Source organism: Lynx rufus, unplaced genomic scaffold (genome assembly GCF_022079265.1).
Source record: "Lynx rufus isolate CCGP_SWC_20201006 ecotype Redwood Valley unplaced genomic scaffold, mLynRuf1.p SCAF_3, whole genome shotgun sequence".
NCBI lineage: Eukaryota > Metazoa > Chordata > Mammalia > Carnivora > Felidae > Lynx > Lynx rufus.
Window position 1 is genome coordinate 174595686 of NW_025814845.1, and position 26793 is coordinate 174622478.

The 26793-nt window shown below is 41.6% G+C and overlaps 1 protein-coding gene across 3 annotated transcripts in view; it reads right to left on the bottom strand.

Moving 5' to 3' along the window:
- RBPMS (RNA binding protein, mRNA processing factor) overlaps positions 1-26793 on the bottom strand; it is a 178464-nt gene that overhangs the window by 150863 nt on the left and 808 nt on the right. The window lies entirely within an intron of this gene.

Sequence of the window (26793 nt, forward strand, 5' to 3'; positions counted from 1 at the left end):
GCTGTCAGCACGGGGCCCGCCGCGGGGCTTGAACTCATGGACTGCGACATCATGACCTGAGCCGAAGTCAGACACTTAATGGACTGAGCCACCCAGGCACCACCTCCCCCGCAAAGTACACTAACTTTTTCGTTGACATAACAAAAAAAATCCCCCAATGGAGTTTTGCTAAAAGTTGGACCCATGATCAGTTCAAAAACTGAGAAATACTTCTATACTTCATGAAAAAGTTCCCTATCTAGCTCTATGACCTTAAATCTGCCATTACATACCTTTCTGGTCTTCGATTTCAATTAGTGATTGATCTCTTTCAACTATGATACCATACTTCTTTAGTATTGTATGATTTTAGAACATTTTTAACACTTTGAATTGGGCTTTGCTATTTGGTGAGGAAGTCCCCCTTCACTGTACTTTTTCAAGACTTTCTTGGCTTTACACACATTTAGAAGTCCAGTAGAACTTTAGAAATAGTTTGTCAATTTCTTTTTTTTTTGTCAATTTCTTTTAAAAATACTTTGAAAGTTTTATTGGAACTGTATTTAATTTGTAAACTTGGAAGAAATGGACAACTTTAGAATACCATCCAGGAATAGAGTCTTTATTTTCATTTATTCAAGTCTTTTATGTCCTTCAGAGTACAGTATTCTTCAGGTAGGTCCTGCAAATTTGTTTTTACTGCCCCTCCCCCCAAAACTGCCTTTTTCATTGTTTTCTAACTGATTATGCTGGTACACACTGCTTTCCTGGGATTTTGTGTTTATCTTGTCCAGCCACCTTACTAAAGTTTGTTATTAGTTCTATTTTTTCTTTTCGTCCGATTGATAAGCTTGGATTTTTAAGGACACAGTCACGCTGACAGTAACATTGACAGCTAGAGCCTATCTTTGAAAGACCTGAAAAAAAAAAAACTAGGAAAAATATTTCCAAAATACCTGTATTAGACAATGTTTACAATAAAGACTGCCTAGAAATCAATGAAGACAACCCTAATAGAAAAATATCGATAACTAAATTGTTTAAAAAACTGAAAACTGGTAAATGTATTAAAATGGTAACTTCATTAATAAAAATACAAATTAAAATAAAAATTTTTTCAGCCAATGATTGAAAAAAAAAGATAACATCTATGTTGGAAAGCATATGGAAAAATGAATGCTCCACATTATAAATTGGTAAGTCTTTAAGGCAATTCAACATTATCAAAAAATTAAGGGCGGGGCACCTGGGTGGCTCTCAGTTGGCTGAGCGTACAACTTCGGCTCAGGTCATGATCTCATGGTTTATGGGTTCAAGCCCCGCATCGGGCTCTATGCTGACAGCTCGGAGCCTGGAGCCTGCTTTGGATTCTGTGTCTCCTTCTCTCTTTGCCCCTACCCTGCATGTGCTCTGTCTCTGTCTCTCAAAAATAAATAAATGTAAAAAAAAAATTAAAAAAAAATTAAGTGCACATAACTCATCCAGAAATTTCATTTCTAGGAATCTTTACATTATACTCAAGTTCTAGAGTTAAAGAGTAAATTATACAATGCCTTATAGTAAAAACAAAACAAAACAAAAAAACCTTAAGAATCCCATAAACTGTCCAAGTATATATAGTTCATTTATTGAAATACGCATAATATACACAAATATAAATTATATTTACTGATGTAGCATATGTCCTAAAGAACACATGGACAAAATTTCATTTTTGTTTAGGTTTATTTACTGAAAGAGAATGAGCGGCGGCGGGGGGGGGGGGGGGGGGGGGGGGGGGATTCCAAGCAGGCTCTGCCCTAGCAGTGCAGAGCCCAATATAGGGCTCAATCTCATGAACCACAAGATCATGACCTGAGCCAAAAACAAGAGTTGGACGCTTAAGCAACTGAGCCACCCAGGCTCCCCAAATTTTCCTTTTTTAATTGTAAGAATATGTATGGTTAAATTCTAACAATGCATAAAATACAATTCTACTTTATTAGAAATACCTCACACCTGTATCTGTATATGAAGATGCTTCCTGCAAATATCATTAGTAACAACAAAAACACTAGAAAAGGCTCAATGTCAGTCAGCAGGAAATATATTATGGTACATCCAGTGAAATACCATACAGCTATTAAAAAGAACGAGCTACTGCTATACACTGATATGGAAGACCTAAGATTTACTGTCAAGTTAAAATAGAGGGAGCAAATCATGTATTGCATGTTAGAAAACATTTTTATCTGCAGCATCTAAATGAAGAGAAAGATGCATATTAAAATATGAACTCTGATTACACTTGTGCAACAGAATGAGGATGGGAGACTGAGAACATTAAGTTATTTTCTGCACGTACTTCTGTAGTTTTATATCTTAAATAACAAGTACTTATTACTTTGTAATTTTTTTCACAGAAAAATGAGGAGCCATGGTATTTATGGTTCTTTGCAACTTTCTAAGTTTATGAGAAACAGGTGTTCTGAGGAGTCTCCATGTTGATTTCAGCTACTGATAATCAGTTATCTGGTACTGAGTAGTGAAGATTCTCACGGACAGTGAGAAAAAGAACAGAGATGGCATCCAACAATCCCAAACATTCTGGTAAAAGCTTAAATACCCAGTCAACGTGATCATTTTCGTTCTGTGTCTCTATGAAAGTAAAATATCTCAACATTTTAACAGACTTCTCAGTGATCACGAACGCAAGATTTTATTGTATTCTTAGATAAGGTCAAAAGATCTATGTGTTCCTATGAAGCACAAGCTTCCCCCACCAAAAGAAAAACAATAAATGGAAAACATCAAGAGGGCAGAAGGAGAGTAAAAGAGTGGATCTCTAAGACTGGAGAGCAAAGAACGTTCTATTTCCTAGGGATTAACATTTACACAAACACTGACTACACTAATGGAGGGCCTTATCCACACTTTATCATTTTGTTTAGTTTATCTGGACGATGATGCGAAACAAACCCAAAATGAAGGAAGGACAGGGCTACTATCTACGCAACTCTTCCAACTCATAAGTCACCAGTATATCCAGACACCAGACTAAGTCCTGGTTCACAGGGATTTCCCAACTCTGAAAATCCCACGTTGCGATAGAACAGGCCTTGAAATCTTACAAAAGGGCTTCATTGTGTTGAATTAAAACGTACCCCTACACACACAGTAATTTTAAGCAGAAAACGAACACAAAACCAAACTGACAAACCCCAGAAGCACTTATTTTAGATGAAGAAATCAGATGTTCTCCCCTCTGTACGATGTGCTTCACGCACAGTTCCAGCAAGGAGCCATCCCTCAAAGTCTGGCGGAAAAGCAACCTGAAACACGAAATACCGCAGGCCGTCCACGTGCCGAACACCCAGCAAGCCACAGCGTGTACACGCACTGCCATCTAACACATCAAGCAGTTGACCTCATGGTCCTAGCCCGGGTTTTCTCAAAGACAAAGCCATCGCAGCCTCCCAACCAAGCCCACTCCGAGACTTGTCTTGATCCCTCCCCATCCCCCTGAAGCCTGTTCCCAGAACCTAGTGTCTGACCTGGTAAGTGATAAAAATGCTTACCGAATAAGTGAAAAAGATGGCATGTTATTAGGGCAGTGAATGAAATTCAGTGTGACAAAAACCCAGTCTGCGGGACAAAGTATTGCAGAGGAGACTACCTGGCAAGGGGGAGCCAAAGGTTTTAAGCAGAATGACAGGGCACATTTCCATTGTTTTGAAAGGTTACCCTGACTGTCCCGAAGAGCTAGGACCATAGGGAGGCACAGCTGGTAGGTACAGCAGTGCAGAAAGCCTTGCTGGTAGCCTGAATGGAATGGTAAGGGAGAAAGGCGGAGAGAAGTCAACAGATTTGAGACTGGGGGAGGCACAATTGTCATGTTTGGTGATAGACTGGTTAGGAAGGGAAACGGAAGAGGTGGGAAACTGGCTCAAGAGTGGCAGATGTGGAACACAGGAGGTTTGAGGAGGAGGACAACGACATCGCAGGTCCTGGACATGCTGAGTTTATCAAAATGCACAGGAGACAGCCAACTGGAGGTGGTACAGACACCTGGCTATTTGACTCTGAAGCTCAGGACAGAACCCTGGAACAAAGGACATCCTCCAAGGGCATGCAGGGTAATAAGAAATAAGACACAGGAGAGAGGTTCTGAGGAATGCTATCATTTATGGACCAAATCAATGAAAAAAGATGAAAAGGAGAAAGTAGAAGCAGGGGCACAGAGGCAGAGAAAGTCCATAGAATCATGGAAACCAAGGAAAGAATGTTAAGAACAGAAAAAAAAAAATCCAAAAGTCAAACCTGTCAGTAGTGGGATAACAAGCAATTTGTTTCTTATATTTTACTCTATTTTCCTAGGATGCTTAATAATATTTATTACGAGAGAGAGCATGAATGGGGGAGGGGCAGAGAGAGAGAGGGAGACACAGGATCCGAAGCAGACTCCAGGCTCTGAGCTGTCAGCACAGAGTCCGACACAGGGCTCGAACTCACAAATCATGAGATCATGACCTGAGCTGAAGTCGGCACTCAACCAACTGAGCCACCCACGCACTCCTGAAAGAAAAAAAAAATTTTAAAGAAAAACTGCAAAATGTCTGCTATAATATCTCCATAAATTAAAAAGCTAGAGGCGCCTGGGTGGCTCAGTTGGTTAAGCCTCTGACTATATAGCTCAGGTCATGATATCATGGTTTGTGAGTTTGAGCCCTATGTCGGGCTCTGTGCTGACAGCTCAGAGCCTGGAGCCTGCTTCAGATTCTGTGTCTCCCTCTCTCTGCCCCTCCCCTGCTCGTGCTCTGTCTCTCACTCAAAAAATAAACATTAAAAATAAATAAATTAATTAAAAAGCTATAGTTGGGGCCCCTGGGTGGCTCAGCTGGTTAAGCATCTGACTTTTTTTTTTTTTTAATTTTTTTTTTCAACGTTTATTTATTTTTGGGACAGAGAGAGACAGAGCATGAACGGGGGAGGGGCAGAGAGAGAGGGAGACACAGAATCGGAAGCAGGCTCCAGGCTCTGAGCCATAAGCCCAGAGCCTGACGCGGGGCTCGAACTCACAGACCGCGAGATCGTGACCTGGCTAAAGTCGGACGCTTAACCGACTGCGCCACCCAGGCGCCCGAAAGCATCTGACTCTTGATTTAGGCTCAGGTCACAAGCTCACTGTTCCTGTGATCAAGCCCCACCCTGGCCTCTAGGTTGGCAGTGCGAGCCTGCTTAGGAGTCTACCTCTCTCTCCCTGCTCACACACTCTCTGTTCCTCTCTCTCTCTCAAAATAAATAAACTTAAAAAAAAAAAAGAGCTATAGTTTACAATCCACAGGACATGTGTTTTGAGTTCCTTTTCTGGGTCTGGTGATCTATCTGCTCCGGCTTCATGACCAGTGACACACATTGCCCAGCCTCCTGGCCAAGGTCTGGAATCCCAGCAGAGCAGAGCTGGCTGGCCTACACACCCATGGTCCAGTGACCTTGGGTTCATTAGCATATTGTTCTGATCAAATGAGCTAACCAGTCACAGACACTGCCTACTTTGTCCCACTTCCCACAACTACTAATGCCGAACCAAAATTCCCCAACTCTGCACCATTTCCTATAAACAAGAGATTGCCTATAAACATTCACTCAGATACAGGAGGTCCAAGGCTCACAAAAAATGTTTGTTTATTGCCTCTAAAAAGGACTTATGTTTACTTACACGGTACCTGCCCCAGCAAGCAGAAGTGTATCATTAATGAGAACGAGGGTAGTCCACTGAGCCATCATAGATAGTAACCAATGACCTGTTGTTCTGACGACACTAAAAAAAAGGGGTATGACCAAGATATTTCTAAAAGCTCACCAAGGATATAAGAAATAATAGTCTAACCTTCTACCCATCTTTCTTGACCAACAACACCATTTTGGCATATTTTACATTTTTTTAAGATTTTATTTTTGGGAGAGTGCGAGCATGTGAGTGGAAGAGAAGGGTGGGGGAGAGAGGGAGAGGGAAAGAGAGAGAGAGAGAGAGAGAGAGAGAATATGAATGAATCCCAAAGCAGACTCCACAGTGTGGAGCTGATGTGGGACTCGATCCAACGACCCCGGGATCATGACCTGAGATGAAACCAAGAGCTGGACATTCAACTAACTGAGCCAACTGGACGCATTTTTTTTTTTTTTTTTTAATGAAGTAAACTCTACCCTCAACGCAGGACTCAGACTCCCCACCCGGAGATCAAGAGTCATGTGTGTACTCTGCCGACAGGCACCCCTGTCATTTCTTTTTTAAGAGGGTAAAAAGAATGAATTTACTTCAAAATAATTCTTGGGATAAGTAGCTTACCTTTCCAGAAAACTTAGGAACTTTGGATTATTTTGTTCAAGTGGATTTTACTATACTTGGTTTTCAGAAAGAAAGAATCAGAGATGGAGTGCTAAAAATAGATGTAACAAAGTGGAAGGAAAGTACTTGTGAGAGCCTGACTAGCAATTAGCAAAAAGTGGTATCGCCAGTATTAAAATAGGAAATCTGAACCCATTCCGGGAACAAGGTCCTGGACTGCCACAGTCATGTAGCCTCACAGGCTGGCCCAACTCCCCAACAGAAGTCCCTGGGCCCAGTGGACAGCCTTATAAGGCAACCATGCTCAGGGAGAAGATAAGAACAACACTGAGCACTTAACATTTCCACAGGCCTCCACAAATATTAACTCGTTAGTTCTCACAGTATCCTGGGACAGCCCAGTTACTATCATTTCCAAGAGACAGGAGAAGATAGATACCTGACTGACTACAGTTAATTATGCCCAAATGGGTAAAGGAGCCAGCAGCTCTCCTTAGGTGCTGCGTTCAGGGCCAGGCACGCCTCAAGTTTTGTCAGGAACGGAGTAAACGCTTTCCTAGTAATGAACAGGAAGGAAGAGGAAGATTTTTCAACTTTGACAGTGAGGAACAGTCTCCACCCTCTCTCCTCTACCTCCCACAGGGTCTCCATAAGATTCCAATCCATAGAATAATTAAGACTCCTGGGACTCCTGGGGCACTTGGGTGGCTCAGTCTGTTAAGCATCTGATTGCTGGTTTCAGCTCAGGTCATGATCTCAAGGTTCTGGAGTTTGAGCCCTACATGGGACTATGAGCTGACAGTGCAGAGCCTGCTTGGGCTTTTCTGCCCCCCCCCCAAATAAATGAATAAATTTTTTAAAATACAGTAATTAAGACTCCTACTTGAACAGCCTAGGAGAAGATACAAGCAAGGAGTAAAGACATGGCATGTCAAGAGGATAGGAGACTTGCTTTCCCCAAGCTGGTTTCCATCCTCCAAAGGGGACACTTGACATCCATCTCTTTACTCTCATGAATAAATTTGGCAACTGTGATTATAGTGCCTGTAAGAAATAAGACCACTATCTATACAGGTTGGAGGGGATTAAGTGGCCTTCATAATTCTATTAAGAAAATTGCGATGTAATTGTTATCAAATAAGGTTTCCTGACAATCTACACCATATAACATCTTGTGATCAGGTGCTGGAAGTATACAAGAGTAGAATTTTATATATGTGTGTGTATACATTTTTAAAATCACCTACAATGTAATCTCTGCTAGAATCTCAAGTCTCCACAATAGCAAGACCCTTAGTTTTGTCCATTGATTATCCCCCACTGCCTACTGTGTGTCCAGCACAAAGCCGGTGCTCAATATGTATTTGCTGAATAGTCTTAAAAAAAAAAAAAAAAAGAGCTCAACATCCAAACACACATAGATACGCAGGAAAGGACATAAGTACATATACTAGGTAGCACATTCAGTAGCTAAGTCAGAGACTGACATAATCGTCCTATGGAAGGGAAAACCACAGGGTAAGCCTGGAAGGAAAAAAAAGTAAGTGCACGGAGAGGACAGAAGAGTGCATTCTAGCCACCAGAGGATCAGGGACTTGGAGGTAGAACACCTTTGTCAGAACACAGCACCCAAAAGGTGGCAACAATTTAAAAGTTCATCAACTGAATGAATGAATGAACAAAATGTGGTATAGATCCATGCAAAGGAAATGCTATTCAGCCATAAAAAGGAACAAAGTACTCGAGGCACCTGGCTTGCTCAGCCAGTAGAGCAGGTAACTCCTGATCTCTGGGACATGAGTTTAAGCCCATAGGGCACAGAGAGGTCTTTAAAAAAAAAAAAAAAAAAAAAAAAAAAGGAACAAAGTGCCAATTCATGCTACAACATGGACGAACCCTAAAATATCATGCTAAATGAAATAAGTGAGACACAAAAGGCCACCCACTGTATTATTCTATCTGTATAAAATGTCCATAAATAGGCAAATCCATGGAGACAAAAAGCAGATTTGCAGCTGCCAGGGGCTGGGAGGCAGGGTTAATGAACACAGGTTTGGGTGTTTGCGTTTTTTTTTTTTTTTTTTTCCCTTGAGTGAGGGGAACAAAAATGTCCTAAGATTAGAGTCATGATGGTTATACAACTCTGAACACACCAAAAATTACTGAATTAAGGGTGCATTTTAAGCTGTGAATTGTACCTCAACAAAGTTATTAAAAGAAAGAACACTAGACTAGCTGCTGGGCTAGAGGCTGAGGAGACTGTGCACACGGACAGAGAGCAGACAAGTTTGGAAATGCAGAGAAGGGCCTGAGCATGGGGAGCTTTGAATGTCAGCGAAAGAAATCTGGATCTTATCCGCTAAGGACAACAACAACAAAAAATAGCGGGGCCAGTGCTCTCCAGTCTTCAGAGCACTTTCATATACATTAGACCCTTTTGATCAAGGAATCTGCAAATGTTTTCAGATGCTGGCTGATTTACGGGAGTAACATTTGGAAGAATCATCTGCCATGAGTGTTGAATGGACTAGGGATGTGAGAAAGGCAACGGAGGCTAGGGGTGTAATTCGGAGTCCAGACCAGGGGATGGAAAAGATGGAAAAGAGCAGACTACGGCGTGAAGTCCACGGCAACCCAGATTTTCGGGAACTAGAGATGCTATGTATAACTTGGTGACTCACCTCCTGGAAAAGAAGTTGCCACATTACTGATCACTGAGGATTTGGGCAAGTCCTGTATCTCAAATTCCTCTGTGAAAGCAGAATCCTAAGAGGCACTAGGTTCAAGAGACCCCTTGATCTCTTTGGAATATACTTCTCTGAAGAATATTCCTTCCAGACTGGCAATGAAGTTCAGCATAAGAGGACAGATTTCTGAACTGCTATCAGTTCAAATTCAGGCTTTGGTATTTATTAGTGACCTAGACCAAGTTATTCACCTCTCTCTGAGCCTCAGGTCCTCACCTGTACATCAGAAATAATGGTGGTTGGTATCCACATGATAGAGTTAAGAACTAAATACAAGAAGCAATGTAAGCAAGGTCTAGAACAAAGTAAACAAGATCCCCTGGTTACCCAATTTTCTCACATTGGCTATATTTTTTAATTTTTTTTTTTAACATTTATTTATTTTTGAGAGATAGAGACAGAGCATGAGCGGGGAAGGGGTGGAAAGAGAGGGAGACACAGAATCGGAAGCAGGCTCCAGGATCTGAGCTGTCAGCACAGAGCCCGATGTGGGGCTCAAACCCATGAACTGTGAGACCATGACCTGAGCTGAAGTCAGACACTTAACCGAGCCACCCAGGAGCCCGGAGCTATGCTTTACAGCACTTATCAATTTGTGAATCTATACTGACTTGTGCTTTTATTTGCACAATACACACTTCCCCACTACACAGAAAAGTTCCAGGAAGGTCAAGGACAAGGTCTGTCTGCTGCCCACTGTATCACCAGGGTTCAATACTGCAGGAGGTCAGTATCTTTGGAATGACTCACCTAGGAATTCTACATTTGGTTTCTAAAGCCAAGAGACACTGTGACGGATAAACAGCCATGCTATCCTATCCAGAACAGCAGCAGGAAGACACAAACAAGTATGGTCACGGAGTAAATAGCTGCATCAAGGAAGTGAAAGGGAGAATAGTCAAAGAGGAAAATGCTTTATTTTTCCAGATGCTAATCTGAACAGTCTATTGTAAGCCTAGTGGGGGGAAAAAAAAAAAAGACTTACGATATTGGCATTGGGTTCTGCAGGTTGTAGATCTATCATCTATGGAACAGGCCCGGTTGGGGAAGCCAAGGACAACTGACAAATACAAGTTCTTTATAATATCCTGATCTTTATCATTTTCTTATTTATTCATCAAAAATTATGGGGCGCCTGGGTGGCGCAGTCGGTTAAGCGTCCGACTTCAGCCAGGTCACGATCTCGCGGTCCGTGAGTTCGAGCCCCGCATTGGGCTCTGGGCTGATGGCTCAGAGCCCGGAGCCTGTTTCCGATTCTGTGTCTCCCTCTCTCTCTGCCCCTCCCCCGTTCATGCTCTGTCTCTCTCTGTCCCAAAAATAAATAAACGTTGAAAAAAAAAAATTAAAAAAAAAAAATTAACAGCCAATAAGGTTTCTCCTTGCCATATAAATACACCCACGTTCGTTCCCACCTCCATATACATATATGATAGTAATTCCTACCCCACTGCCCATTTCTACCCATTTCAATCCTGCCAGGTCAACAAGGCTCAGCTCCTTCTTCCACAAAGCTTGTTTTACTCTAATCCACACTGATCTCTTTGAATTTCTAAGCCCGGTCTGTATTACGCAACTTGTCAATTTATATAGGAACTCGTATTATTTTCCCATTGTTTTCTGTGTTGACTAGGTCTTTCCAAGTAGGAAAGGAAGTCGGCAGGAAAACTGCTTTTCGGTAACCACCTCTACATCCCCACTGAACGGCCAACACAACGCTGGGTTCAAGGCCTGTCTTCAGCCAGGACTAATGACTGTACCCCAGGGGAGATGAACCTCTTCACTGAACAATGTTCCCTTCACCGACTCCTTCGCCAGCTGTCAACTGAAATCAAGGCCGCCAGGAAAAGAAGGCACGTTTTTATTTGCAAAAGACTTTCCAGCTCCTTTGAGAAAGGCATTGCATGCATATAAATTCAGTGTTTCATGACCTCCATGGGAATTTACCCTGAAAGACTGTTAGATTCAACGCTAAATGAGATGCAAATTCCATTCATATGTAAGAGTCAGGATGAGTCAAGATTGAGGTTTCCATTACATCTGCTCGTTTCCTAGAGTCACACTCTAAGAACATGTGTGTAGGCTTTGTGGAGGGTGTGTGCTCTGCAGGAATGTTCTGTTAACAATTAAAGAGGCCTTGTGGGCTGACGTTGCCCTGCCTGTACAGGGAGACCTTAGCTTCACTCTTCAGATAGTGTGGGGTTCTGGCTACACTGTGGGCACCCAAAGTGAAAACCACCCCCGTGGGGAACATGAGGTGCCCTGGTGGCCACCTGGACCGAGGAATACTTGGAGTAACTTCGACTGGAGCTTCAGACTCTCAAGTTAGAGAGGAGGAAAACATTCAAGCTAGTAGGTGCACTGCACATTCCATCCACACCTAATAAAAGGCACGGTTTTAACTTTATAAAAAAGCTCCTTCCACGGATGTCCTCAGTTAGCTGTCCTCCAAAACTTCTGTCAAACTGACCGGTGTGTCCAAGAGTATCTCTATCCTCAAGAGCACCCCTACAATGTGACCAGAAAAGCAGAGATAGGTCAAATCTACCAGTTCTGAGGCACAGGCTTTCCACGGCATAACATCTCTGAAAACGAGATGCATTTTACAATTCAGTTTTTAACTGGCAGTGTTAGTGGTTCACCTGAAAAATGTTGGGAGTGATTCAGTGAAATTCTATGTACATGCACACAGAACAACACCTGTAGTACTGGCCTCATCTCTAGCCATGAAGTTTATAGCCAGCAATACAGATCAACGACCTAATACACAAAGATCACAAAGTCAACACTTTTCAATGTGTTCAACTGAACTCAAGGACAGCTCCAGAAATGAAGCCTTTTAGTGCATACCGCTGTATGAGAAACAATTGGGAGAGGTCTCAAAATGGGGTGGGGTTTTTTGTTGCTGTTAAAATCAATATGTAATATCTAAGTACAGATCAGACTGGAATATTAATTACGAATCACACAACACAAACATGGAAAAACTCCACTGTAGAGAAGCAACCTTTGAAACATTTAAAAACTTCAGGGGCAGGGGATGCAGGAAAAAGGGGCCTGCTGATAGTCTTGGTGGGAGTATAAATTAGTACAAGCTTTCTGAGATTTGGCAATAAACATCAAGTGTCTTAAAAAGAATGCATGCCCTTTGACCCAGAAATTCCAGTTCTAAGAGTTTAAGCTTAGGAAATCACGAAGGGTGCACCCACAGACTTAGCTAGGAGGCTGTACAGCACTGTTTATATCACAAAGCTGGAAACAAGCTCCAGGCTCAATAAGGAGTAGGTAAAATATATTAAGGCACATCCTTATGGCATAGTACGAAAAATTAAAAATGAGGCAGCAGGGAAAAAAAAAAAAAACGAGGCATAAGAAATGTACCCACTGGCACGCAAAGATGTTCATGACATAATGCAAAGTTTCAAAAAAAATTGAATGTAAACACTTTCATAGTATGATCTCATCTTTGTGAAAATAGAGGGGAGTGTGCTTGCACAGTGAAAAAAGGACATAAGAAAGATACATACTAAAATATTAACACTAGTTGTGGAGAAAGGAATTAGTTTGTTGTTGTTGTTGTTTCTTTACCTGCGTTTGCTGAGGGTGGGGGAAGGAGAGGAGGGGATAATGTGGGTGAGATTTATTCTCCGGTAAGAAAAAAATGAAAAGAAACTTGGGACACAATGTGATCCGATTAGGTGAACAAATTGGCTTAGGAATCTTAGAAAGAAGCTCAATCCTAAAAACCAAATAAATTAAAAATCCAATGGATTCATTACCATTATTTTATTTTAATCTCTAAAATAGAAGCAATACATTACTACCCTTCCTTTGAGGAATGTTGGGGGAACCGACCGGGCGAATTAAGTGCATAACAGGATTTAAAATATGCAAAAATATCCCAGGAGGAAATCTCTGTCGTACACTGAAGTTATGCTGTGGCCCAGTGCTGCAGAAGTGAGTACTACAAATCTCCAACACAGCGACAAAAAATTACATTAATATCCTAGTGCTCCCAACAAAGACAAACCACCTCAGGACTTTACAAGGAACAATATACTTACTCTTTATCCCATCCCTATAGGAAACATTTCCTCTGAAAATTAATCCATTAGCAATGGGTAGGAAGGGGACGTATTTACGGCAATCTTTCCAAGGGAACAGGATTGCAATTTCAGTTTGGAAAATCTAATGCATATTAGTTTTATGGAGAGATTTCAGAGAGCACTGGAATGAGTGGAAGGTCACATTAATGGATTTTTTTCTTTAAGTTTATTTATTTGAGAGAGAGAAAGAGAGGAAAGAGCAAGCAGGACAGAGAGAGAATCCCAAGCAGGCTCTACATGGTCAGCACAGGGCCCAACATGGGGCTCGAACCCAAAAACTATGAGATTAGGACCTGAGCCGAAGTCAGTAACTCAACAGATTGAGCCACTCAGGCACCCCCACACTAATGGATTTCTTTGCCTGGGTCTCCTGTACAGAGGACTATCCAAGCTTTGCCTGGGCTACCTTTATTAAGGAATAAGGAAAACAACACTTTTATTGTTGACTTCGGGATAAGCTCACACCAATAGATTTCTCTGCATAACCATGACCCATGATATACCACAAAAGATATAAAAAAGCAATTTTCATGTTGATTAAAGGCCTGTAGAGCTTTTGGAATGGAGAGGAAAGGGACAGTTGCTAGTTAAAACTTCCCAAATATGTATTTGCCCAAATCGGAAACTCACAATATTCCAAAGCCCATAAGCATTTCTGAGGCTGCTCCCTCCCCACTGACTTTTGTTTTTGTTTTTAAGATACAGAGTCAGCAGGCTGGGTGCACTATGACCAAATGGCAACAGATGCTGGTCTTGCAGAGGGCAAGACACTTCCCTTTGATCATCCAAGAACACGGAGAGAATGCACAAACATCCCTGGATCAGGCCATTTTCACTTTGCTTCAAGGTTTACCAAGTAGTTGCAGGAATGAGAAGAGTTACAGAAAAAGCTGTTCCTTCACCCAGTAAAATCAGATACACTCCACTCCTGAGGAATCCATCTAAACTAAGAACTAACCTATGTAAAGTATGCCAGCTTGGGAATGTTTAGTATCAGTCACCATGCTTGGAAGGCTGATGCAGAAACAGTTCTCAAGGCAAAGAATTCCAGTGCCCTGTGTTGCATAGTTATAAGCAGCTTAAAGGGAGAGGGGTAGATGATCACTGGTAGTTTTATCTTTTCTTTGTAGAAATACAAGTGATGGTACCATAGATAACTGGAAAATAGCAGATACTTTAAAAATGAAAAACATATGCCAAATGTATATTGTACTTAAGCCTCCAAAAGAATCTAAGTCAGTGCAGATCTCCACATCTGTAAATGAGTAACACTACAACAGTAACCTTTCTCAAAAGTTTACGTATTAAGAAAATGAGAAAACCTACCAACACCTCAGCCTGGAATTCTCCATGAGAATAATTCTTCCCTGTAAGCCCTGGAATTTACAACAATCAGGTCTGTTTTAAACGATACTACACCCCTTAATTCATAATTAAGATACAGTGTTCCAACACATTTACTACATGAACAAAGCCCTTTCACACAGGGATCAGAGGAGCAGCTTGAACCTTCTCTCTGCTGTTCCACTAAGTTATCTGGTGCTGTGAACCATCTCTCTACCCTTAGCACACCAGTACCCACCAAATACATCAGCAGGCCTTTCTAAAAATATAGTTAAAAATATAAAGCCCCAAAATAGTGATGTAACAAACAATGTTCTTTGAAAAGATGTGTCTGTCGTTTTCAAGTGTTCTGAAAACTAAACCACAAAACCATTTTCAACAAAGTGTGTGTTTCTAATTATTAGTGGGAAGATTTATATTCCTGGAAAAAAAACAATGGTACGCCTGGAAAAGAAGTTCACTGCAACAAGTCAGCAAGAATTTGTAAAAGCAAAATAATTTTGATAAGACATAACTACTTCGTTAGCAATAAAAATCCAGGATCCTGCTGTACAAATCGTGATCTAATGAGCGGTCACTTTAAAGCTAGGTGAGGGAGCATTCCAAAACAGGGGCAAGGCCCCACATTTCTTCACATGGGCCCCGCTATCTAATGCGGCAATGATTACAAATCCCCTATTAGTCAAGAGGCAGAAGTCACTAGCTATTACTGGGTCATCCCTTCAGACTTAGAAAAATGCGAACAGTTAACACAGTAATTCAAATCTTTATTTATAAACCCGCTTTTACTTACAGAGACATAGATCATACAAAAATTGTTTCTCCCCCTTTCTTATTCTTTTTCTGCATTTTGCTGGTGGTGGTTTTTCAAGAGTCCAGATTAAAGGTGAATGTCACACTGCGTGTAATTCTGCCTAACCTGATCCCTTCTTGCCTCTTGGAGGTACGAAGCCACACTATCCCAAAGAGCCACACCAGGCCCTACTCTTAAACCGCTCTGGCACTCAGAGCAGGTACCGCCTGGCACCTGGGACACTTGGGAGGGCAAGCAGGCAAGGAATCTTCTCCTTCCGCCCCTCCCCCATGAGGATGGCTAAAGCAGAGATTCATTTCCTAGCTCAGGTTTTCTGCATAACCCCTCCTCAAAACACAAAGACTCAGGATGGGCCTTAAAAAGTCCTTTTGTTTAGAGAGGGTCATTTCCTGCCGTTAGCTCACACCCAGAAACTCCCACCCATTTCTCAAGGGGAAGCACTGACTTTCTTAGTAAAAAACAACAACAAAGCAAAACAAAATTTCAGGCTTAAAACCACCTCCCCCCCTCCCCAACCCCGATGGAACTGGGCTAGCAAGCCCCCAACAACAGCATTCTATACCAGGATTCAGAAACGGAAGGGGAACGAAGCAGAAACACTGGAGTTACGATTCTTCTCAGGCACGGCAGGCGTTATCTGTCCTATCCCCACAATTTAGCTGAGGAAAAGAGTTTAAATGTCTACGCAAGCAGCTTAAAGACTTGTCCTAGGTCCCTCAGCAAATAAAAAAATTTTTTTAATTAAAAAAAAAGTATCGATTTGGTCAAGAACTAATAAGAGTATTTATATACCATTGTCTCTAAGACCAACAGACCATAGATGATGGTTAAATTTAAGAAAGTTTTTCAAGGTCAAGCATTAGGACACAAATGCCATAAATGGGGATAAATCCAACGGCCTGCATTTTCATCAGTGCATCAGTATGCTCAATTAACAGGCGGTCTGATGACCAAAGTAATGATGGCTTACATTTTTTTCTTCCTGAAATGTCATCTGTTCTGCTTTACGGTGAATAAAGAACAGTTTTGAATCCATAAGGCTGCCAAGTAGGTAGAAATTGTGTTTCCAAATTGCCTCCTCCATACAGGTTCACAAAGCCCAGATTAGGCTGTCCCTCATGGCAACCCATACAGGTGCTTAAAGGCTGGATTCGTCCAGCTAAAGCCTGTGTTATCCTGAGCTATGCCCTTTGTAGGCAAAAGGAGGAAAGCATATTGAGCTTGGGGCTAGACTAAATCAAAGGACCGAGTGCTAAGTCTATCTCCAGATCAATTCCACCTGGGTTATTAACAGTAACCCTTAACAACCCCACAGACAACTGCGGAACGGGAATCCAATTCATCCTGCCCTACTTTTACTTATCACCCCATGTGAGGCCCACATCTCACTCCTGGGTCTATGGAATTAGGTGCTAGGTTTCCATTCTAACTGGACAAAGGCAAGGATTCCTTTATGTGTGCAAAACTGCTACGTAGTACCCCCCACCAAGGACCTAATCACTTACCATCTAAAATTTCTGGCTTAGAAACTAATATAAGACTGTTAACTAGCTGGAATTAAAATAAAAACTTTATAAAAATTTCTGGCTTAAAAGCAGGTGTTGACTTTCTGATATAATTAAGTGGGGATAGGCATCGAGAAATGATCCTGAAGGTAGTAATAATTAAAATGTAATTCAAAACTGCTGGAAAACATTTAGGACTACGTGATACATTGCACAGGCCTCAAGTTTGACTGGTTCATTTGTATTCCAGTCATTTAACAAATTTATTGGGCAGTTCCAGGCATTGTCATAGACATTGAGAGTTACAGCCTTAACAAGACAGAGCTCCCTGCTGCCTAGGAGTAACATTCCAGGGGTAGAAGACAAGTACATAAGGTAGTAACAGTGAATAAAAACTAGCTGGAAAATAAAAGAGGGATAGGATAGTGATTGGGAATGTGGGTACTTTAAACTTAGAGATCAAAAGACTTCTCTGGGTAACATCTGAACTGAGATCTCCATGAATGACAAGGATGCTGCTGCCTCATAAATATCTGAGTGTAGGGGTTTTTCAGGCAGACAGGATAGCACGCACAAAGGCCCTGAGGCAGGAACAAGTTTGACAAGTAGGAGATACCTAAATAAGGCCCAAGCAGCTGAAGCATAATGAATGAGTCTGTGATTCCTGGTAGATGAGGTCAGAAACCAGCAGGGCCCAGATCACATGAACCTCGTGCACCACTGGAAAAATTTTAAGCTCTTACCCACTGGCAGTAAAACTTCAGACAAATTACTTAATCTCTCACGAGCCTCAGTTTCTTATTCCTAAACCATGGGATGATAACACCTCATTTGGTTTGTTCAAGTACAGCATTTAAAAACAGTAGACACGACTCCATAAATGCTTAATGTGCAAAAAATCCATTCAGGCTTTTACAAGTTTGATTATCTTTGGATATGCACCTGATCAACTCCCCAATTTTCTTACACCTATTAAGACGGAAAAGGAAATTTTTGCAACAAAAATGATCTCCATGTTCGTTAGCTCTAACAGTTCCTTTGCTCATCACTGGGAAAGGGCTAGGAGGCTCTGGAAGAGAAAGAATGGGGCTTAGAGTGGAGGGGGGAAAGGCGGAATCAGACGAGTGACTTGGCCTGGTAAGCGGCCTACCGGACTCCAGTACTTCAGGTATTCCCTTCTGTTGATAAGCAAGGCCCTGAGGAGAAGTAATCACCAACGTTTTCAGTCTCCAGTCACCCAGCATCCCTGAGCAGGCACAGGACGGAAGTGTGCACGCGTGCGCGTCAAAGTGTGAGAGAGACAGAGACCCCTTATCCAGCCCCCAAACACATCCTGTTGGCTTAGAGGGATACAGTATTTAAAAACAGATGCCTCTTTGGAAACTCACACATTTTTAAGTCCTGTAAATCACACATGCTGGGTAAAGTAATTACACTTCTGTAGCACTTCCCCTCTGCGCACAATGGAAATTCTGGTACTTCTGTAATAAGGTAGCACTTTCTGTGCTGTGCCTTCTCCCAGGAGGCCTCCACTGCCCATCCTATAGGTGGGCAGGAGAGAAATTCTCACAAAACAGAATCCTGTGGATTCAAGCAAAGCCATTTTTTTTTTTTTTTTAATCTCTAGGCTTTCTCTTAGGATAATGTTGGCCACCTACCTGCAGACCTAAGGAGTCAGGAAGAGCAGGGGAACATCATTTAAAAATCGACTCAGGAGAAACAAAGGAGTTGAGGGTACAAACTGGTCTCTTACTTGCATGGATGGGTGAGATGTACCTCAATTTTCAGACTCCCAGATTTCTCATACCTTTGCAAAATCGCAGGGGCCCACAGGACTGAGGTAGGCTGCTTCAGCATTCCTTCTGCATTTTAAATTTGTGTAACAATACTGTATTACACCCTGGAATTTGGAACTATCTTCCTGGTGTGACTGGCATTTATTACGGCTATTTCCTTGTTTCCTCCAGCATTCTACATTAACGTGCATCATAATGGGTGCAGCAGGGTTAAAACCTATGGGAAATACAAACGCAGGTGGTTGTTTTTCTTAAAATTCCTAGACCACCTTTCTTTCTTCAAGGGTGGACACTTTCTCCAAGTGAGCAGCAAGGGCAGCAGACTTTTAGGAAAGCACTAAATGAATCAGTAGAAAATATGACCCAGAGAAGAGGGGAGTTCAAGGATCTGCCAAAAGGCTCATCTTACTCCCTACCCAAATAAATTCCCCCGCTCCGCCAAAAAAACAAACAAACAAAAAAAAAACTTGAGGAAATTTTTTCTTACAAAAACACAAGCATCTTTATCAGTCCCAAACCCATCTACTAATCTTAGGGTAGCTTGATTTTCCCCTCTAGTCGAGGCACAGGGTTGGAAAAAGAAAAGTTGGAGGAGTCAAAGTCCCGGAATTAATGCAAACTGTAGAGGAAAACGATTTCCAGAGACAATTGATGAAAGCCAAAACAACAACAAAAAAGCGTATGGGAAATACTATATATGCCTAGGTTTTTCTAAGCTCCCTTCCCACACTCAGGTTTTCGAATGGATAAGCACACTGAACACTATTATGTTATAACCTAGGCAGATACAGAATGCACTTTTATGTCCCTAAAAGTGCTTTAAAATATTTTGCTTCAATTTTTCCTGCAAATTTCCAGCTCCCCTCCCTCCAATTTTTTTTGTTTTGTTTTTATATACCTTTGAGTGTTAAGTCAACTTTCTCTGTTGTTGCCCACCCTTACGAGGTTCCCCAGGAACCAGAGTCCCCCACTTCTCCAATTTTCCAGGCGCTCATTCTCATCACCCACCTTTTCAATTACCGGCCATGTACTCGAACTGTTCTGAAAATTGTCGAGAACAGACCTCTCCTCTGCATCTCAAACCCATGTTCACCTCCTCATGGCCTTTTCTCCCTTCTCCCCACCTGTCAACCCCTCAATCTGCTGTTTCAACAAATACAACCACCATTTGGCTGGGGGTCCAAGGTGGTCCAAAAGAGAAACTCAAGAGGCTTCCCGAATGAAACTCCCAGTCTTCCCTCTGCTGACAGTTAACTGAGGCCTGTGAACACCTCGGGCTGAATCACCACTGTCAGCCACCAACTCGAGACTAGGACTCTTGCAGTACCAGCCTCTTCCCAAACCTGTTGCAGCTGCTTTGCCACTGTGAAGTCCTAGAATGCCAGGTCCCCGCAGGGCAACTCCAATCACAGAGTGGATTCGATGTCCTGGCCTGGAAGGCCAGCTCCTCCACCTTCTCTCCCACCGAAGCCTCCCCTGCCTCCAGCTTCATCCTGCCATGCCTTGTTTGCTCCCCCCAAAAGTTCTTTTAAGCCTCTGTGTCTTCATACAGGCCAATCTCCCCCCCACAGTCTCAACCCCTTCCTCATGTGGCAAATTCTTGAGAATCTGAGCTCAAATGTCACCTCTCTGACACAACCCCTCCACCCTCTTTTCCTTGCAGTGTTCACTGTGTTCCCAACTCTCATTCCATGTGAACCCCATGCTTCGTTCTACCTGTTTACACAGGGTCACCATTTCCACCACACCCTGGAGCAGCCGAGCAGCAGAAACCAGCTCTCCTAGCCCCTGGCACCCTCAGAACCTGCACTTAGAGTCCCCTCCCCATAAAAAGACCTTCACCACCATCATACCACCTCCCCCAGCTCACCAGGAGGGTAAAATAATGTAGTGTGTGTATAAAGTGGCCAGTACCTGGTAAATAATGCAGAAGTCAGCAATTATGATTTCCTGCGTGAATACATTAAAAAGATTTCTGAGAATTTCAAAAAATCAAATATTCCAGTATTTTTGTATCAGCAAAAAAAAAAAAAAAAAACCAAAAAGGACAAACCAGGCAACTTCACTGTGATTAGCTCAAACCTGCAACCCTCCGCCAGGATGCAGTCTTGCCCTATCCCAATGCACTGACGGGATTTCAAATTTTCTCCCAGTACTCTCTGAAGACAGAGATGTAAGTGCAAGGAGTCGGTATCCAAGTTATCCCCACATATCTGATCGACTCATCCCCATCAAGGGATGACATCCTCCTCTCAACAGCATCAATTTAAATACCTGCTCCTAGCTGGCCTCAAGCCCACTGAGCCATGCAGCCACTTTTGCTCTAGCTATTATTAAGGTTCATTCCCCTCATTCTTTCTTAAGTTTTTTCTTTGACCAAAGCAAGCACTGTTCAAGAGGAACATTTGCATTCCCTTTCCCCTTCCCCCAGGCAGACACTAAGGTGCCAAATGAAACTGAACACAAACATTCCAAAGTGGCTGTCACACAGAGCAGGCTTGTTTGGGAACACAGGGAGCTCCGTGCTCTTGCACCTAACCAAAGCTTCCAGAAGTCTGCGTCCAAAAGGTCAACTTGAGTTTCACCGCACAAACCAAATGCTAATGGTGAAAACCCAAACGCACCCCAGAATGAGCAGGCCCGCGGAGGCTGTCACATGTACCAGGCACGCTCACCTGTGCACTCCAGTGGAGGCTGTGGACGGCAGGTGGAGACAGGTAATTTGCCAGCTGCTCCATCCACAACTTCCCTAAATCCCCAGTAGGCAACGGACCTCAGTATTAAACGTGTGGCTGCTTATTAACAGCTCACCTATACACAGTTATCATCACCAACCCTACCAAGAGGATATTTCACGTTTGTAAACTATGTGTTTATAAAGAATCATATATGCATATACGTGTAAGTATTGTGTGTGGTATCTACTGGTACTGGGGTACGATCTTTTGGTAGGTGCTGAGTGCTGGGAATACTGTGATAAGATGGCATCGATCTTTTTAAAAAAATTACATGAAAACAGGTAATGATCCAGGAGTTAAATGAAGAGAACAAAGTAACTCCTACTGGAATTCTGAGAAAACCATTTCTTTGGAATGGAACATTCAGGTGATGGTAGCCTGCACAATGTAGGCTGAAACTTGGCTCCTGCCTTGAAAGCAGCTCAGGCTAGATCAAGAGGGAAAAGATGGCTGAAGCAAATAGTTTATGGAGCACAGGGGTACATTAGGGCAATCCTGAATGTCAAGTTTGGACTCTGCTATATAGAGAACAGATCAGTGCCGAAGGACCCATCAGAGGACCGAGCAGTACAGAAGGACAGATTAAGACAGCATGTTAGAACAAGGAGAGCAGCTAAACATCACTAAAATGAGCCAGGATAAAAGGAATGAGGGAGATAAATACTACAAAGAAAGGCTACAAGGAAAAGAAGAGTCTGGGTTCCTGCAGCAAGACTTGTGAGCAAAACAAAACGGTTTTGTGACACCTACAGATATGGCAAAAAAAATTTAACAAAATAGTCAACGAAAAAGACATTTGTTTTTTGTTGTTTTGTTGCAATTTCATTCACATGTTCATTTTAGAAAGTCTAGAAAGCACAGAAAAGCACTGGCAAGTAAATAAAAATTATCTGCGATCCACCAGATAATTTTTATTGTATTCTGTTTTTTACCTATTCAGGGTTTTGGGGGGGTTTTATTTAAGAATTGGCATCACATAGGGCGCCCTGGGTAGCTCAGTTGGTTAAGCATCGGGATCTCAGGGTTTCGAGTTCAAGCCTAGCATTGGGCTCCGCGTTGGGCATGAAGCCTACTTAAAACAAAAAAAAAAAAAATTAAAATGTAGTCAGAAGCTGGAAGAAAAAGACAGTTTCTCCCATACTGGCTTCAGAGGGAGTGTGGCAATGCGGACAAACTAATTCCACATTTCTGGCCACTAGAACTGTAAGAATGCACTTGTTGCTTTGAGCCACCAAATAAATCAATAAATAAATAAATAAATCTGCATATACATATATATTCTTTAAAAACATTGCTTTTCATGGCTACCTAATATTCTCTTTCAGAAATTATACCGTGACTTACTTAGCAATCTCCTTGGATAAGACATAGAAGAATCTTTAAGAATGTTCCCTACCGTAAGTAACAAATTGATGAACATATTTTGACATGGAACACCAAAGTCCTCCAGAAAGCTGCATGGGTTTGTATCACTGCTGCAAATCCGCACGTGCCCACTTACTGCACCATCACCAACACTGAACACTGTCCTCGAAGCACAAATTACCCTGAGCCTATGAAAATCATCTCTCTACCCTATCAAATCTCTACCCTATCAAATCTCTACCCTATCAAATGATCCATCCAACAAACAAATGCCATGGAAACAAAGACTGCACAAGAGCACGAGGGTGTAGGAGGGAAATTTTAAGACCACTTCTGGAAAAATAGTAATTCAGAAGTGCATGCCATATTTGCGATGTTCACGGAACACTTTACTAGGAAATCTTCACGTTTTCATTTAAAACTCTATCACTAAACCCTATTCCAGGGCTGCATTAGATCTGATTTGAAGTAACAGACTCCAAATGTGGATAAACTGTATAAAACCATTCTGCACTTTGTCCAAGTCATAACGTAGACTAATCTTAACACCCGATTGAAAACCTGAGGTTGCCACACACTGATATGATACCCTTTCTGTGTGCCAATTAGAGGAACAAGTTTTCCTTCATGACCCCAATATTTGGGCAAGATTACTAAGCACTTTCTTTTTAAGGTGTTTTTTTAAGTAATTTCTATACTCAACGTGGGGCTTGAACTCACGACCCCGTGATCAAGGGTTCCAAGCTCTTCTGACTGAGCCAGTCAGGCGCTCCACTAAGCACTTTAAAAGGAAAGAGGCAAAGATTTGTATTCGCTTGTAAAGAACCAACTTTACAGGATTCCTGCCCAACATCTGCCAAACATCTTTTCAGTCATTTATCCAACAACGCCAAGTTTTTTGCTTTTCTAGTTTTAAGTACAAGTTCAGATCAATTTAAGGAAAAATTGCTCTTTGACACTAGGGCCTCAACATAATAAAACACCTTTTAGAAAGGATTTGTGATCAGTCTGAAAAATACTACATGACCTGGATAAAAGTAAAAATAAAACCAAATTACAGATTTATCTGATTTCAAAAACAAAAACAAAACCTATTTTGAAAGTTAAGTGATCAAAAATTTCTATTTACTACCAGATAAAGTCTTGATATATAAAAACTCAAGACAAATAATTGAGTCTATTATATATACATTAACTTTAATAAAGTCTAGTCCAGTATAAACTGCCAAAGGTGTTTAAAGACAATATTACCTAGTCCAAAATTACACGCAAATTCTAGAATTTTACTAACTGAAAAATGATATAAGAAATTACCTAACGCCCTATACATAAGCCTTACAAATCTCAGATCCCAGTAAGATTTTGACAACTGGCTTTTCTTTAATGGGACATCTTGCAGAGAAATACACATGTATAGCACACTATAATCCAGAAAGCCAGATGTATTATCTCTGTCACAGCTAGCCAAAGCTGAAAAAGAATTTTTCCTCAAAGCTTTAAATACTATCCAAAGCAGAAGTCTATGTCCTGTCCAAGTTCTCAAACTTCCAACCCCAAAAAGCTGCAAAAATTCTCCTAAATCCTGGACCGTTCAGTCTACACAGTCGGAACCAAATAAGTGTTTCGGCGTCACTTATTTTAGAGTAAGCTTTAAAAGCTCTCAAACAGGGCTAACGTGTACTGGAAGAGAAGAGGAACGCATTTAAAAAAATAGAAAAAAAACCCCTTGGATTCTCTAAAGTGGTAGAGAAAGCCTAAATTACCCTTATGTTCTAGGAAATAAACTATTTTCTCTTAATGATGATTGGACTTGGCTTTTCCAAGCCATCTCAATGGCCACCAGAAACAACAAAACACATTTTTCCCCTCTCTTGTCATTATGTGTATATACATTTTATATGTGTGTGTTCTGTTTATGAGAGTCTTCAGCCAAGGCTTTTAAATGTGTTGGAGAACAAATTGCTGATCGCTGGGTGGGCAGGGAAAGGGTCCAGTGCGGTGGTTTTGTATAATGCTGAGCACATTAATGGGACTCACCAAATACCATATTTATTTTACTTGTGGTTTTCAGGGTTAGAAAGAAAGAAAGAAAAAAAAAAAAGGTTAGAGTTTATCAAAAACAAAACAAACTCAAAACAGGGAATTAGGGCAAAATTACCTGGATCATTCAAGGCCTATTTACTTTCTTTTCCTGAATTTTTAACATTATAAACCTTCTCTCTTCATGGCGTATCTGTCTTTACACTCCACCTCTTCTACGAGTTGGGTTCTGAAATCTTCCTAACTGTCCACTTAGTTTTAAAACAACTGTCCTGCCAAAACTTACACGTCATCAAGCCACATGCCATTCCCACCTGAAAAGGGACATTGTCAGGGCAACAGAACAGGTAAGAGGCAGTAACTGCACTAAGTTCACCTGTGGTTCTGTGCTTGCACACCTCACACATTAAGGCGCCCCAGGAACAGGGCCGACACCTCAGTCCTGGTGGCAGTGAGGCCGAGATGGGTTAAGTAAAAGAAATTTGACATTTCTCTTAATTTTATCAAGTACGTTATGGTTTTGGAACATATAAACCTCTTTTTTTGCTACCCACCAGAAGCCAAAAAGCCTTTGGTTTGCCTGGTTAACCTTTCCATTTGGCAAGTGTTCTCAATGGGGTGAACAGAGAAAGATGGTTCCACACAATACATCCGTACCCTTAGAAATAAACAGATTGCCCATCTAAGTGAAATAGAGAAAGGTTTCTGAAGTAATTGGTGTGTTAGGTGAATTAGATACAGCAACTCCTTAGAAGCACACTGGTCATTTTTTAAATTTTATTTCAGTGGTAGGGAAAATAAATGGCAAAGGAGCCCGAAAGATTCAAGAAAAAACTGGAACTCAATTCAAGTCTCCATCTCTTTGAAAAGGAAGAAGGTCAGTAGTTGTAAAGAACTAGCATGTAAATAACACTTGCCAAAATAATAGGTTAAAATAAAATGCAATTATCCTCAGGTGTGAAGGCAATTTTCAGCTTACTGCAATTCAGGTGGGTTGCCCCCATACAACTGTGCTAAGAGTAAAATCTTGTGTTTTGCATTGATTTGCATGGTCTTCATTTTAAATGTTCCCTTTTCACAAGTGGACAATGAAGGCTTACCCTTACTAAATTAAATCCTCCCCAACATTCGGTTTCACTATCAGAATCTTAGTTGGCACGCAACACATTATCTCCATAATAATCTCAATCTCCTAATCAGTTTACCATTCTGTAGACTTCATATACTGGGACACAACACTTGTAAGAATGCTTTACAGTTCATGTCTACATACATACTTTCTTGCATCTACACACACACACAAGTTCTTTTTAGAACGTTTAAGAACTCAGCTATGTGGGATCTTCAAAAGTAGGCGAAAAAAATAGTTTCTTGGACTCCAGATAAATGGCTTTGTTCCTGCAGGTACGTTAATCGGATACCACAGATACCTAACTACAAAATTCTGAAACCCACAGTTACCGAATTTTGTTTCTACCAAAGGAACGCTCCGCAGCCGCAAGTTTTAATGTTGTTACGGACGCATCACATAAAATTTACGCTCAGAAGTCAAAGTGCTATTAAAACAGCCTCGATGATCGTTTGGTGAATTGTAAAGTTTTAAACTCTTTTATTCTGCTCCCCGCAGCCGCATCGCCCCTAAATTTACAAAACCTAATCATCCAGATTCGGGGTCTTTGACTCACCAGAGAAGAATGCAGCTGATGAGTTATCTATTAATTCGAAATGCCTCGGCTGGAAAGATATTTCACCGAGAACTTTTAACACTGAAGGGGGGGGGGCGGAGAAGGTAGGGAACAGAAGGTGTCTCTTGACGAGAACTCGCCCCGAGTTCCTTCCTTACACCACACAAACACACCCCACAACTTCCAGCCCGGGTCGCAGAATTAAGAACTGACCCTCCGGGTCCCAGTAAACGGAGGTTACCCAGGAGCCAGCTCTCGATTCCGCTTTTAAAATCCTACGCAAACAAAGCTGAGCATTATACTTACTAAAGTCTCCGAAAAGTCCTTAAAGTTACGCAATTTTTGGAAC